The 15,547-nt window shown below is 45.1% G+C and overlaps 2 long non-coding RNA genes across 3 annotated transcripts in view; both read left to right on the top strand.

The window, feature by feature from the left end:
- The window catches only part of LOC128787630 (uncharacterized), a 78,390-nt gene that overhangs the window by 31,378 nt on the left and 31,465 nt on the right, over positions 1 to 15,547 (top strand). The window contains exon 2 of the long non-coding RNA XR_008430759.1: positions 1,913 to 2,037. This is a non-coding gene — a long non-coding RNA (uncharacterized LOC128787630). The remainder of the gene's footprint in view (positions 1 to 1,912; positions 2,038 to 15,547) is intronic.
- LOC128787632 (uncharacterized) lies at positions 11,762 to 14,085 on the top strand. Of its 2 annotated transcripts, XR_008430761.1 has the most exons (3): positions 11,762 to 12,484; positions 12,577 to 12,649; positions 13,160 to 14,085. It is a non-coding gene; the product is annotated as an uncharacterized LOC128787632 (long non-coding RNA). The 2 variants fall into 2 exon arrangements; XR_008430760.1 differs by having other exon boundaries at positions 11,762 to 12,649.

Here is a 15,547-nt window from a genome sequence, read left to right on the forward strand (position 1 = left end):
ACTGACCCTCTGTAGTCATTTAATAACTTCACATTTATTGCAAAACCACTATTCACATTCCATTAGACTGGGGGAGGGGAAGGCTGTGTGCAGCAGTAGCAATGTACATTGTCATGGTTCACAAACTCGTGGCACTTGACAAGTGAGAGGAAATTGCATTTTTCCCCACTGTAAAGCAGCTACAGCATGGAAGGTATGAAATTAGTCTTAACATGCATTAATCAAGGAAAGGAACCTGAAGATGCCCTTGGAGAAAGACAGACTGAGAGGCTGGGCCTAGAGCCTGTTTTTGCTAGTGGCACATGCTAGAGAGACAGCTCTGGTCAATGGCAGCAGATGGCTGGGTAGGAGCAATGGGTGAGAGACAGTTCAGTAGCCAGTCTGGAGAGACCATGCTATCATGGAAACACCTAAGACCCAGAGGCTGATGAGGATTTCAGCACTGGGAGCAGGAGAAAGGGGAAATTTGGAAACAGCAGGTCCAAGGGAAGCTTTCCTGAGCCACCTGGGATGTTGGTATCTTTGGGTTGTTCCCAGTGGGAGACCTCCCACAGAAGGAATTTATCTGACTCTGCAGCTTCTCTGCTCCAGTGCTGTCCCTGCAGGTGTGGCAGGCAATGGATCTGCACAAGGTGTGTGTTCCCTGGTTGTGTGGATCTGCAGGTGCCCAGCTGCTGACAAACCTGCTCTGCACAGGACAACACTGCATCCTCCTCCCTGCAAGCACTGCTTTCTCCTGGGTGGCTGTGACACCGAGACACAGAGACATTCTGCTTATGTCACTGGGCTGGGGGAAGAAGTATCCAGAGAGAGAAGCTTGTGTTGTCCCCGTTCCCATGGGAATCTTGCTGGAAAATCCCAAGCTGGCCTGAGGTTTAGTGCCTCTGGAGTGCTAGGAATGGTGTTGGAAGTACAAGAAGACAAGACAATCGCAAGCCAGCACAAAGACAGTGATTACCACTGTCCTCCATGCACAGCCAGGAAGGTGCTCTTCCCTCCAACTCTGCCTGCAGAATCACTGAGAGCTCACAAAAAAAGCCAGCTTCATCTTTGCAGCTTCTTTTATTCAGTGTGTTATTCACCCTCCCTCTTTAGCTTATAGTAGTGCTTGTTTTCTCCTGTGTTCTGAGGCTGTGTGTTTGAGATCTCTGGGTGGACAACGATTGGGTTTGGTGTTGAATACAGCTTTTTGGGGTTGATGCAAGACTGATTCTATTCATGAAACTTGAGGTGACTTCTCAGCTCTAGAAATATGAAATGGGAGTACAGCTCACCTTGCAGATGGTTGACTAAAATATTAAACAGTGATTCACCATTACTCACTGTCGCATCAGCTCATAAATTTAAAACAACTCTCTTTCCTATCTTTTTTTTTATTTAAGGAAAAATAAAAGAAGTAAAGCTTTATCATGCAGAACTATGTTAAATTGATTCTCTAGAGAGGTTAGCTAATAAACTTTTCACTGGATTCTGCCTCTTTACATTAGTTGAGAACTGAAACAATCAGGGGGGAAGAAATCTTGCTTTTCTATGTTAATAGGAAAAAAAAAAAAACAGGAGTGGTGACATCTCTGCCAAAAAAAAAAAAAAGGTGGAAATGTGAATGCAATTGTCCATTATACTACTGAGAAGGATGAAAATAACAGCTGAACACCGTGATTACAGGCCACAGGAAATAAGAAGGTGCTGAAAGTTGTTTCGGGGGTCGCTATTAGCTGTCATTAGCCATTGCCTAAGAAACAGTTTGTATCCCCTAAAATCCTCATTAAAGAATTCTCACAGATTTCTTCCTCTAAAGTAGGCAGGTTCTTCTTTCCTTCTGCAAGCCTCTGTCTCTTGGGCTGAGCACTTACTGCTGCTGGGCATTAGGGGAGCTCTGGCACATATTTTCCTATTTGTTTTCAATTTACAGCAGGTTTGGTATCTTGGTGTTCAGAGTGCTATGGGGAGTAAATCTGCTGAGTGGGAAGCAGTCCTAGCCCAAAGATTGTGCAACCAGAAGGAGAGACTGCAAGAGGAGACTAAGAGGAGACCAAGGTGAGTGGCAAAACTAGAAATTTGAACTCCTGGTTCTCAAGCCAGGACTCCCTATGCATACACCAGCCTACCTAATTTGACTTCCCTTGGAAGGGGGGTAAGGCCCCTCTCCACAGATTTGAGCTGCTCCTGAGAGCTGTAATAGCTGATTTTGCCCCTGGTACAAGCTGCCTCCCATACACAGCCATGGCATGTGACTTACCAGTGTTTGTGCCTTCTGAGACTCATCCAGAGCTCTCCTATTGCCTGTTTGAGAAAGAAAAGTCGATGAGGGACATCCAAGATGATAGAGCCAGGCTCTTCTCAGTGGTGCAAGTGGACAAGAGGCAACGGGCAGAAAGTGATGCACAGAATTTCCACTGAAACATGAGGAAGAATTTCCTTCCTGTGCAGGTGAAACATTGCCCAAGAGATGTGGAGTCTCCATCACTGGAGAACCCTCTGGACACAATCCTGTGCCATGTGCTCTGGGATGGCCCTGCTTGAGCAGGGAGGTTGGACCACATGACCCACTGTGATCCCTTCTAACCTGACCCATTTTATGATTTGCAACATCTCTGCTGACTAATACCAAAATTCAATGATTTTGCTATCTTGTATCATCTCTCTTCAGCCTCTAGTGGTTGTAGCACTTACATTTTAATGTCAAGTAGAAAGTAAGCCCCATTTTTAATGATTATTCTGCTTCTGTGAATGAAAGCTAGTGGGACCATAAGCATCTCTAGGCTGGCAGAATGTTGTTTGCTCTTTCTTTCAGCCAAATAAAAGCAGAGAGAGTCAGCCTAATAAAACAGCATATCATGAGCCCTTGTCAGTGACCAACAAACACTTCTGAAAAGGAAGGATGGCAGAGAAGCACTGGCACTAAGAGCTTTGAATCACAGCAGTGAGATGAACAGAGTGAAAGCTCCTCCTTTTTATGCTAAAGAAGAGAGGATCCCTAGCTTACATCTGCTCTGGGGTCTTCCTGACACTGGCCTGTCCCATGCAGGAGTGAAGCCAGAATGCATCCAGAGAAGGTACTTTGGTTCACTGAACTTCTCAGGAGTGATGAAGTTCTGCCACGAGACAGTTGTCTTCATCGTGTTTGTCCCAATTGCTCTCTCGTAGTGAACCTTGCCCAGAAATCAAGTTTTATGATAGTGTCCCCGTGTTGTCTGTTATCTCAGCATGTCCTTAAGCTCCCTGCTCATTCTTCAGCACAGGGTAGGCATGCCTGGTGCCTTTGCAAAGGTTGAATGGAACAGGTCTCCTGGCAACCCTGGGAGGCAGAATTTGGCTCATGCTGCAGAGTCCTCTTGGTGCAGCCTGGACTTTGCAGTAAGCATGATGTGTGAATGTTGGAGAGAGAGAAAACACCACAGACCTGAGGCTCAGGTTCTCCAGGGCCTCTTTCCTAGCTTTCAGGTGAAGATGGGTTTTAATATCACTTTTGTTTCTGCCCCCAGCTCCTCTTTGCAAACCATCACTGTGCTGGCACTGGGGTTGTTTGGAAGAGGAAGCATTGCCACGGGCCCATGCAGAAGTTGCCGTGCTGTTGTGCTCGCATCAGCTGCATCTCTCCTGGTGGTCAGTTTCCCTTTTTCAGGGGCTGATGACAGGCAAGCTGCCTTGGTGCACTGAGCTCTTGCAGCCAGGGACTTCAGGTGCTGACTAGCGTGCGTGGAAGAGGGCAGGCAGTGGTTGTGCAATGTTGCCCTCTTGCACTTGCACCAGCATTCATGCTGCCCATATGATGCCATGGATAGGAGTTTGAGAGCTGTTGTAGATGTTATTTGAGGGAAAACTGCCTGGAGAATGGCATATTTGTCACTTGGATGTTGGGTATGACAGGAAAAGCACATGGTTCTTCCCTTCCTTGTGCTCTCTGTCCTTAGACACCATGGCAATCTGGGAACAGCCAGGATTTATTTTAGTGTCTTAGCCTGCGTTGTCCTGGTGAAGGGTGAGTCCTATTCAACCTTTATATCCCTTCAGGGTTCCTGTGAAGATTTCCTGCTTTCTACCATAAAGGGGGCCAAAAATGCTGAAGGAAATGGCGGTTTCCGAGGCAACCACACTTAACAATTTCATCAATTAATCAGGAGGAAACTAAGGAAGAGAATGGGAAGCAGATGCTCAGAGCAGGACAAGGCTATGAATGATTGATGCCATCTAAGAGACAAGGCAGAATTTACTCCAGGAGAGACCTCAGCCTGGGGCTGAGGCGACTTCCTATGCAAGAGTTCATTACTGCAAAATGATGGCAGGGAGCCAGGAATGGCTTCCTAGGTGAACGTCCAGTCCAGTGTTTAGAAAACAACAAGGTACACTGCAGAAATACAGGTTGGCTCAGAAAGGCACGTGAAGACTCACGGAGAGATGGAACAGAAATCATATACTGATTTTCCCTACCACATGCAACAGTTCTGTTAAGCCTAAGAAAAATTGGATTTTTGATGTTCCCCGGTCAAAGTTACAAGTAGGTATGTTCTCTTCAAGATGTTAATATCCTGCTGCATTTGTGATCATTGTGTGTTAGCTGGCCTGTCTGTTTGCTGCAGTCCAAATGCAGGACTGCAGCAAATGCATCCAACAACCAGGGCTGCCCTGAAGCATTGCTTATGTGTGCAAGGCAACTGAGGGAGAGGCTGGATTTCTTCTGGGTGTCCATGGTGGGAATAAAGACTGTAGAGGTCTTAACCAAAGGTATCAGCTCTTGTTCAAGTCCTGCTGAGAACAGCAACAAGGGGAGGAAATCACGCAATGATTCGCCAGGTTATGGTGAATCTTTGCTCTTCTCTTGCAACTTGATTGGAATGGTAATGAAAAGGTCTTAAAGATGATACAAGGAATTGAAAAATGTCATGATGAGATAGAAATTTGTTAGAGTAACTTTGAATCCATGCATTTTTCTTTGCTTTTAAAACATATTTTATACATTTTTTTTCTTCATGGCATTTTTTTAATTGTTCATTCAATTTCCCTCCACATTTAACAGTACAACTTATTTATTTTTTTCTTGTAGAAGCAACTAACTGAACCAAATATGGAAACAGCATTGTTAGCATTCCTTCTATATGCAGCAGAGCTTTTCTCTATATGAATTCATGTGACACTGTATTCTTTCCTTAACACTTTTATTTATGTGAGTGCCGGAACAGACCTTTTGCATAAATCAGCAAGAGAAAACAAACCATCTCTTGCTGTAACCATTTGTTCCTTTTACCTCAGTAATAAATCCCTCCTGGGAATAAGGAGTTCATGTAATTTATCATTGATCCTTGTAATGCACATTGTAGTACTGTATTTCACATGCCTGGAGTGCATCTTTTGATTAGAGCAGACATCAGCTTTCTGCTTGTAAAAGCAAATGAAAATATGCTCTCAATGGCAAAGTTGAAATGAGTATTAATTGCATTAAATAATCAGTGAGTAAAAGGGCAAGATTCCAATAATCAAAGTGTTCATAAAGAGAAAAGCTAATCAGAAATGTTAGAACCAGATTAAATTTGTTGTCTTTCCTAGGATGGATTTATTGTCTTTAATGATATCAGCCCTGTGGCTTTTCCTTTTCTGATACATTCAAAAACCATTAAGTACACATGCCAGCTTGCCTTATGGGTACCTGAGATATAAGATTTCAGCCTTTGATTTCTTTAAGTTAATTCATTTTAGGCCTTTTCTTTGGTAAGGAGTTTCACACAAAACCAGGATTAAGCAGATTTTCCAAAACAAGGGAAACCCTGGGCTCTTCTAGGTGTAATTTTCTGCCAGGTTCAGGGATGAGCAGGGACATGCCTCTTTCTGCATGTATCAGGTTAGGCTGGTGGTCCATGATGGTTCAACTCTGCATGTATGTCAAGTCTGTGTCAGGAAGAGGAACAAAATGTCAGGGCCTCAGCCAGGACAGCTTTCACGAACAATGGCAGCCTCACTCTCCCCAGGTGCTTCCGAGGGGCCCAGAAGGTCTTTTCTCAGGAAGTCTTTTCCAGGTGGCAACTCAAGCTTTCAGTTAGAAAAGGGATGGTGTGAGGAGCAAATAAATAGGCTCAGGTGAGATGTTGGGAAGTTGCTTGCCTGAGTTATGGGCACGGCCTCTTTTACTGTGGGAGCTCAGCACTTCAGTTACCTTCCCTTGTCTCTCCTGACAGTGTCTTCCACCTGGCAAGCAAGTAAAGAGGGAAGTGAGAAGATCAGAGACACCAAAAAATGCCATCAGGCAGATCTTCAACCATCCTGCTCAGCTGCTGTCTAAACCTTGGGAAAGACATAAACTGGGCAAGGGCTTGGTTCTTCCCCTAGCCAGTACGTTGCCCTTGAGTGTGTTCCCTTACCTGTGGGTCAGGATTGAGTGATGGCCATTTCCTAGGATGACTGGAGAAGACATTCAGTGGGTAAAATGTCAGTCCTGAAGGAAGTCTTACACCAGACTGTGAGAGGCACCTACAGGGGGTCGTCAGCCCTCCCTCCCATGATGTCTTGGTGATGGCCCTTGTTGTTGTAACTTCTAGACACATAGTAAAAAGGTTTTGATTTCTTTCCACCACTCTAACTTTCTAACATCCTGCTGATATGCCAAACGCACGACTTTTGTGTTGGTCTGCTGAAATGAGAAATGGCATGGGGTAAGTGAATTGAACATCAGACTGAATGAAGGAAGGTCAATTAGTTGTGTGGTCTAACCCATAAATAGTCTCCAGAAGCCTGACTGCAATCACCACTTCATTAGTTGGACTGTGCTAATTATAAGCCAGTGCAGTGGGAGAGTAAGGAGAAGGAGTGATGTGCTCTCTTGGGCACTGAGAGCCTTGTGATGGGCTTGGTTTCCTTTTAGCAAAAAACCTTTGTGTCACAGTTTCAGACCGCAGAAGCTGAAAGTCCTTTGTGCACAGGGGAAAATGCTAAGGGTCAGCTGTGGTTAACCTGCAGATAACAGTAACAAATGCAAGTATATGTCCATCTGAATAGACTGCAGAGTCAATTACACCCATGATGAGGGCTTGGCTCATGCTCAAGAAGGGGTGACAAATGCACTGCAGAAAGTTGACATGCTTTGTTTTGCTGTGTGCTGCTTACGTGGATGACAAGGTTCTCAGAGGAAACTCTTGTAATCACAGCATCAGTTTGAAGTCCCTCCTGGCCAGCAATGGACAGGATTAACCCTGGCATAACCAAGGTCAGAAACAAGTCAGAGGAATGCACTTGTGTGCACACGTATACATCACTGATATGACCAGGAAAACTGTTCCAAAATTGCTGAATTAAGTAAACTTCCGTAAACGCTCTGATTTCCTGAGAAAAGTGATCTGTCTGTATTTCAAGTTGTTTCAGGTTTTTTCGTTGTTACTCAGCAGCACCTTAAAAATATTGATCCATTTTTCATGATCAGACACTAAATGGCTTTTTTAATTAAAGAATAGTGGCACTGGATAGATGCTCTTTATAAATCAGAGGACCTGCTCTTTGAGATATGTTAGATGCTGCTTGCTTCTGAAAAATCAGGTAAAACAAGCATGAGAGAGCAATTACAGTGTCTGCACATTGCCTGCATGGATGTGGACTGCCAGCTGGGAAAGCCTTGGGCTGTGGTTTGGCACAGAGTAATGAACTGGGCAGCGGTTTGGTTTCTTTGCCTGAAAGAGCTACACTTCTCTGATTGCAGAAAGGGGCACAGCTACTTTCTTGATATTTCCATTGAAAAGATGGGGTTGATCTTTAGGAATACATTATTCACTCAAGCAGCGATGTCCTTGGTGCCTGCCTGGTTCAGGCTTGATGTACTTGCAAAATTGCAGCTCGGATGAGTTGCCTCTTTCCCAGAAAAAGGTGAGGCAAAATGATGGATTAAAAAAATTCTGACATCTTCAGGACTCTTTCTGCTTTGAAGCAGAATGTGATGTTTGGTAGAAGAAAGTCAGTTCAGGGTCATGCTTTCCTAGCCCTAACTAGGCGTTGTATTGATCAAAGCTATCTTTTTTTTTTTTTTGAGTCAAAACCTCCTGCTGTAAAATATCAAGCATAGAGTCTGAAAGTGGGTAAGTCTGCTCAGCTCTGATGTCTTAGTGTTTTGGAGGATGCAAAGAGCATCTTGCTTCTCAATGTTTTGGGCAGAGCAATTCCAGAGTGGAAGGGGCTGAAGGAACTATGGGTGATCATGGACACAGAAGCGGTCTCAGTACTGCTGTAACTAATTCAAAGGAGAAATTTTCTCTTGGCATCTGCTGAAGGGAGGTGATGGCTGGGGCAGATACTTCCTCAGTCATGGTCTCCAGTTTGCAAAAAAAGGACATTTAAATAGATGAGATGGGTATCAATGGAACCAGAGAACTCCTTCACCCATGGACTGACCTCTGCTGACCTTTTACAAGCAGTCAGAGGAACTAACGCTGCTGTGGGCTGTGTTTCAGATGGTGAGGAAAGCAAGGGAAACCAACTGTGTTCCTGTAAGAGGTGAGGATGTAGTTGCATCCTCTGGGACCTGCTTTCCTTGCTGCACGTGAGCCTGCCTCCCTGATGGGAGAACTGAGCACCAGCTGATCTGTTGAACAGGCTGGGAAGGGATCCCACTGCTCCTGGTGATGTGGAGGTGATGTGGGATAGGACCACTCTCTGGGATTGTCCAGCTCTATGTTTGGTCATACTTTGCCTTATTTTATCCAATCATCTAACATAAACTTATAAACTCAGGAGTCCACATGATATTATCCTCTGAGCTATTTTGCTGGACAAAAGGGAAAATGCCCAGAACATGAGAAAAACAGGAAGGGAGAATATTAGGTACTGGTAATGGACGTCTGCTCTCTCCTTCTAGGGCAATGTGTTTGCTTATCTTTTTGCAATTTATCTTCTCTTTCCCAAGGAAAAACCTCCCATTCAGCTGTGCCTTCAGAAAGAAGAGCAGTGGAATGATGTCTGAAGACAAGATGCTTGTTAGCAAGGCCATTGGTGCTAACAAGAGTCAGACCAGCTTAGAAAAATTAAATACAAGTGTTCTATAACCTTGGCTTTCCTAATTAGAACTAGATTGTGAGCTTAGTTGTGAACCCATCCACATCTCTGTCTTGGCTCTGACTGTCCCAGCTTGCAGCACTGCCTGGCTGTGGTTCAGGTGAAACAACAATCAGGGAGTACTCCCTGGATGGATAGACAGACAATAGGGTTTAGTTGTATGGATGTAAATTCTGCTATGCTGCTCCAGGCCAGAGAGGGAACCTTGGCCGGTGTTATCTCCCAGCCCAGATAAAGCTACTCAGATTTCAGCCCGTGGTCAAGACCTATTGAAGCGGTGATGCCTTTGAGTCACACTATAGAGTCAGCAGAGCATCACCTCTGCTGTTGGAGAGATAAGCAGCAGCATCTCCAGCATGCTGCAGTCTCTAGGGAGGGAACTTTGGCAGCTGAGACATGGAGAGCTGCAAGTGCTGGTGCAGGGTCCCATGTGCCATCCTCTGGAGGCCCACCTTGGTATTTGAGTCAGAATGACTCTTCTTTCCCTTTCTGAGTCACAGCCACTGTCTATTTTTGGCTTGTGCTTTAGGAAGAGTGGGTTGATGAGAATGAGATAAAGAGGTCAAAGCTGGTACCAAGGGGTGCATACCAAAATATTTGCCATTACTAGATGAGTCCAGTTGGGCTATACATTGTGACTCTGCTGTATATAGTTCTGGGAAGTAGGTTGAGGCAGAAGTCCAGCACTGCTTGGGTTCACTGAGCCCAAAGGATTGGGATGGGGTTGAGATTGCCTCCAGTAGTGGAGATTTTTCAGGTGTCCTGGTGCCCTGCCTGTGAAAAGCATGTCCCTGTCATAGTCCCAGAGCCAAGCTTTAGCTTGGAGAAGACCTGAGGGAGCACAAGAAAAGTTCATCCTTTACTTTCTGTCCAGAAGATGATTCTGGAAAGAGGGGACTCACTACTGTTAAGTCACTCCAGGAGGGAATGGCAACTGTTCCTTAGAACAGCACAGGCACAGGTTTTAGTCCATATACTCATCTCCTGAAGGGGTTAAATTCTTCCCTCCTGGATATCAGGTAGAGAGAAGGATTCCCCATCTGGAAGGACCCGAGTCTATCCATGGACTTCACAATACTGAGCTTGAAGGAGATGGCTGAAAGCAGGAGGGAAGACTCCCCATCACCCTGGTGAATAAAGTGGCAGTCCATTTGCACTGAAGGTTTTGGAAAAGAGGATGTTTCTGGGATTCCAGCCTTTTGGGGAGCAGACTACGGGCTCCCTATATAAGAATTGTTACTGACAGTGCTTGAACTTGAGCTGATGGCTGCCGTACCCCAGCTGAGCACAGACTGCATTAAAAATGGCATTGAGAGTAACCTCTAGGCAGTGGAAGATCTTTGTCCACTCAGAGAATGAGAGATTGCTTCTGATAAAGATAGACCTTAATGTGGGGGCCAACCCAGCCTTCAAAGTGGTGGTCACTGGGGCTTCCATTCTGCTCCTTTGGGAGGGAGCAGAGAGGAAGTGAGAGGCATCAAAATGATCTATCATTTTAAAATTAAGTGGTGTCTTCTCAGTTCACAGGGGAGCTTGGAAAGTAATTTAACACCAATAAAAAGAACAGAAACCAGCCCTGAGAGAAGCAAACCTCTGAATGGGCTCTGCTAATGCTCTCCAGCTGCGTATGCCATGGCCTCGGTGTTTGGTGTCAGCAGAGTCCTCTCAGGGTGTCACTACCCTGTATTCACTCCAAAACAACCATTTTATCTCTGAATATTCATTTACACAAGCCAGATGAAGAAACTGCGCATGAACTGCCCCCTCAAGAAAGAGGACTGAAATTGTTGTTAATTGGGCTATAACAGTAATGAAAGAAGATGGCTAAATGGTCTGAAAGACAGAGAAGTCAGAGCTGGAAAATGTCAGGCAAGGCACAAGGTGAGATGACTGATATGTCATGGCTAAATGGAAGCCAAAACATCCCCTAACACGCACAGGGTAAGCTCCTGCAAAAGACATCCTTAATTTATTAATCTAGCAGAAATTATTCTTTCTAATTTTAGCTCAGCTTTGCTGCCTGCACGTGATAAATGTTCCTGTGTGGAAGAGCACTGGAACATGGGGAAGCAAATGCTTGCTGGAGGGGTAGCTTTCAGGCAGTGGCTGTGACCCAGCAAGCAGTGTTCCTGGGCTTCCCATCAGGGCTCCACACCTCAGCAGGCTTCACTGTGCCCCTGCTGCTCTGTCCTGAAGCTGGCTCTGGGGAACAGCATGAGCCTTCCTGTCAAGAAACAAAGGGACAAGGGGGTCTGAGAGTCTCAAGATGGATTCCCCATCACATTAAGGGAATACACTGGGACTTGTGCTCTCACAGGACCAGTCAGGCATTGGTTTTATTGGAATAAGAATTGATGTTAGGAGGAAGGAAAAACATTTATGTTCTGTGTCAAAAGTGTGCAATAGAAACACAGCATGCCAAGGCAAGAGCCCGGTCCCCAGTGGAACATACATCTCCTCTTAATTAAATCTCCTGCAGCCAGCAAGCCCCATTCAGTCCCAGCAGTGAGCTCTGGATGATGTATGAGCTAAGCCTTTCCAACCCACCCACGCTACACATCTCTGCTTGCTCTGTGCTGGTGGGCTGCTCAGGAAAATAGCAAAGCCAGATGCAGGGAGAAAGTCCCTCCACTGGTAAACAAATTATTTACATTTTTTTTTTCAGATCTGCTCCCCCCCTGCCCTCTTGGAAATAGCGAGCATGAGGAATTTCAAACAGTTAAGAGGTTTGAGAATGACTCCTACTGCATCTGTACAGCTGTATCATCCACAGCCTGTGGGAGAATGTGTGCTTCAGTTGTGAAGCACAAGTTCCAAAAAAAGAGAGCCAGCTTATGTGCTGTGGGTCTGTAAGGGGTCTCTGAGCCAGCCAGTCACCTTCCCTGGAGCTTCCTATCAGTCAGAGAGGCCAAGGTCTTCACCTGCCTGTTACCTTACCTTTTAGAGTACCAAGTGCATACCAACTCACATGGAAATCCAGAAAACCTGGCCTGATTTTTTGAAGCACCACTGTGTTTTACCCTTCCATTTGATGATGAGCAGTGTTGTTCTGAGGTAGACAGAGCATCTTGTCTCCTGGAAGAGAAGTCAGGAAACAGCTGAAACCTCTTTTTTGCCAGTACTGCAACCAAGAAAGTAAATTTCTCTTTTTCAGGGGTCAGGTCATATCAATCAAGTCATAGCAATGGCTCTGGTTCTTCAGTGTCATCTCTGGCTGCTTATGTAGTTTCTCCTGCCTCAGTCACAACAGAGGCTTTCTAATAAACCCTGTGAAGCCCTCTGTGCCATGCTGGTTACGCATTTCAGTGAGCTCACAGAGGTCCAGGTTTTGCATGAAGGCTTGAGCCTGTCGTTCAGTTTGCACCACGTTGTCTCTGGTCCTCGTGTTCTTGCTGAAACATACCTAGGTGAAGTCCAGAAACACTTTCCAGCATTACATCATCTTCCTGCAATAATAGTAAGGATAATTTTTTATCATCCCCATTTGCTGCCATTCTTGGGATCAAAGCTCCTGTAAGCACCTGAAGGCTGTATTACTCTGATTTTCAGCCCGGGCAGATGCATTTGCAGGGTGGTTTCAGCAGGACTAGGCTAAAGATCTTCTGCTTGCCAAAGTCTGCAGGTGAGTCTTTGCTGATTTTCATTCATCTTCTTCACTCTTTTCCTAATGGAAGTCTGCCTGTCTCAGGGTGTAAACAGCATGCCAGGTGTTTCTGCAAAGTTAAGGCAATTAATTGAACCAACCACTCCTGCTACCCAAGCAATTTAAGGCAATTCTTTGCTTTTGCTATTATTTCCTTGATCAAGAAAAAAGATTGTTGTTCTCCAAGGGAATGAAGAAAGAGACACAGGGAAAGGTTTGGGGAAAGAAAATTTAAAAAAAAAAAAAGGTTTAAAGAGTTACCCTGGTCCTTCTTTTTTGGATGACTTCACTGGAATTTAACTTTTTCCTTGCAGTGAAGATTTTTTTCCCATTTATGTCAGCATTAAAATCTGATTTGTCCAACTTTTTGAGTGGCAGAAGGAAGGCAGTGTAGCACTATATCTCACTGCTGTAAGATCTCAGCTCTAAATTTGATGAGATTTGTTGCAATGAGGCATTACTGGTTTTGTGCTTGCTTCTTTTAAGCAGGTGCTGGAATAGGACAAAGCACCATTTCTGAAGGTTATGATGGGACTATAAAGACTGTAAAGACCTGCAGAGAATGAATCATCTGCGCAGCTTATGCATCCATCCTGGGATGAGATGAAGCCCATCTGCAAATAGCTACTTCAGCTCCCTGAGTTTGGATGCATGTCAGATGATCCATCAGACATGAGGGAAAAGGTTTATAAGCAAATCTAATGTTACAAACTTAGAGCTGTCACACTGGCATAGCAATCTAGGTTTTGGCTTTTCTATTTTCTTTCTGTTTTTGAAAAATCCATCAGCTGTAAATGTTGACTTCACTGATGGGGGAAAAGATGAATGGGCCTCTCAGCTCTGGGAGAAATCTGCCAGCCCTGGGAAACTTAACCTCAATGCCCAAAAAACCCACCACCTCTTCATGGAGGACAGGTACTACCTGGTAAGCTGAAAGCTGAAACAGTATTATAATCAGGTTTGTGATCTTGAGGTTTTTCTTAAAGTTGATCCTTTTTCTTTTGAGAAAGCTGCACATTTGTTGCACATTCACAAAACTAAACCCCGGTTCCATACTCGCAGCGCCCAGACAAGGCAGGCCTCGATGAAGGCCAGGTTCAGCCAGGAGTGACGATCATCGCTGAAGTTCCTGGTGACAAGACATGGCCTAGGTCAGCTTAGGAGGCCATCCTGCAGATGAGAGACCAGACCCACAGGTCTGTGGCCAGGAATGGGCATAGCTGTGGCTGAGCAGAACCACAGCACGGCTTAAACAGGAAAGGAGAATCCAGGGCTGGGCTTAAATGGAAGTGTTGGGTGTGACTATGTTTATATGCAGCCAGGGCCTTGACAAGTCAGGAAACCTGGCTCACAGACCTCTTCTTGGGGACTGGACCATACTGTTGAGTTAATAAACCAGGAAACTTGAAAATCAAGTGCACTGAATTCCTGTATTTATTGACTTGAAATATTCAAGTTGGATCTTATTGGTAGGTCCCTGGGAATCCCTGTGCAGCTGGATGGCTGCAAAGCCAGTTGAGTCATTCTGGTGTAAAAGTGATCCTTCTATGAGTTTAGCTGAAGGACAAGAGAAACTGTTACTGATTTTTTACTTATCCAGTAATTATGGAAAGTACAGGGCAGTCAAAAGGTGCTAATGAGCAGTGATAGAAGGCTTGGTGCGTTTGTGTCTTTCTTTGGAGAGGAGGGTACGTTTCCTGAGAGGCCTGTGCTGGCTGTTAGCAGCTAAAGAGACCTGTGCTAAAAAAGAGATATGCAAATTTGGAGGAATCCTGCTTTTCCCTTCATGTGGTTTCCAGCAGGAAAGATCATAGCATCATAAAGCAATTTATGTGGAACAGAACTTCTGGAGATTTGCCTCCAAAATCTGCATCAAGCAGGCCCACTCTAACTGCTGCATTATGTTGTTCAGAGCAATTAAAATATCTCCTCCATCTCTGGACTTACAGAATGTCTCTGCAAGTTAGAGCTCAGAAAGGAGCTGGGTCCAAAATTCCAACAGGAACAGGCCTGGTTTCAGCATGCATTTCGTTTATTTGTTTTTCTGAAGAAACAATTCAATTGCTGGGCCTTATTCACAATGCAGCTTAATACACAATTCTGGCTCAGTCTTATTTGTGGTGTGTTGTTTTCAGGAAAACCCTTTTCCCTTTCTCTTCTTCCAGCGATCTGCATCACATGAAACAAAGGATGCAGCCTCCTCTCACATGCCTGCCTTATGCCTTAGGAGGATTCTGCAGTCAGCGCTGGACTACAGGCAGCATGCGAGGTCTTTGGACCATACCTGCCTTGCTGTGCCTGCCTGGGACATGAGCTCATGCCTGCTCTGTGGTCTGTGCATTCCTTCACTGGCCTTCTGGGATCTGAGTCATTGTGCCCTCTCTTAGGTGTAGAGTAATACCAAAACCAGTAATGAATAATCTGAGTTAATAATAATGCTTGCCTAAGGTACTTGGTGCACTTTGCTCCCAAATAACTGTTGAACGAAAACACCCTGTCTGCTGGGGACATGCCGTGGCTCTGCAGCACTGTGAGATTTAACAACATCTGACAACAGCCAGCCCCCCTGGCAAGCTGTAGTTTCCAGCCAGCCATTGCCGAGCCTTTTTTTTTTTCCCCATGGAAGTGCTGAAAGTCAGCTAAGTAATGCTCTTCCAGTGAATTAATTCCCCCAGCGGCATGTGGACGAGAGTGGATCCATTCCCTGGGTTCTCACCCAGGAAGTCATTAGCAGCTCGCAGGCAGAGGTCGATCCCATTACCATGGTTTTGTAATGCTTTGTTGAAAAAAAAATAAGCCACTGCCTTAGGATTGAAGCTGACCTTGAATGAAGAAGGAGGAAAATCCATCATGTCTGGAGCTTGTCTCTGAGGGTTG

The sequence above is a fragment of the Vidua chalybeata genome, chromosome 4, assembly GCF_026979565.1.
Source record: "Vidua chalybeata isolate OUT-0048 chromosome 4, bVidCha1 merged haplotype, whole genome shotgun sequence".
NCBI classification, from domain to species: domain Eukaryota; kingdom Metazoa; phylum Chordata; class Aves; order Passeriformes; family Viduidae; genus Vidua; species Vidua chalybeata.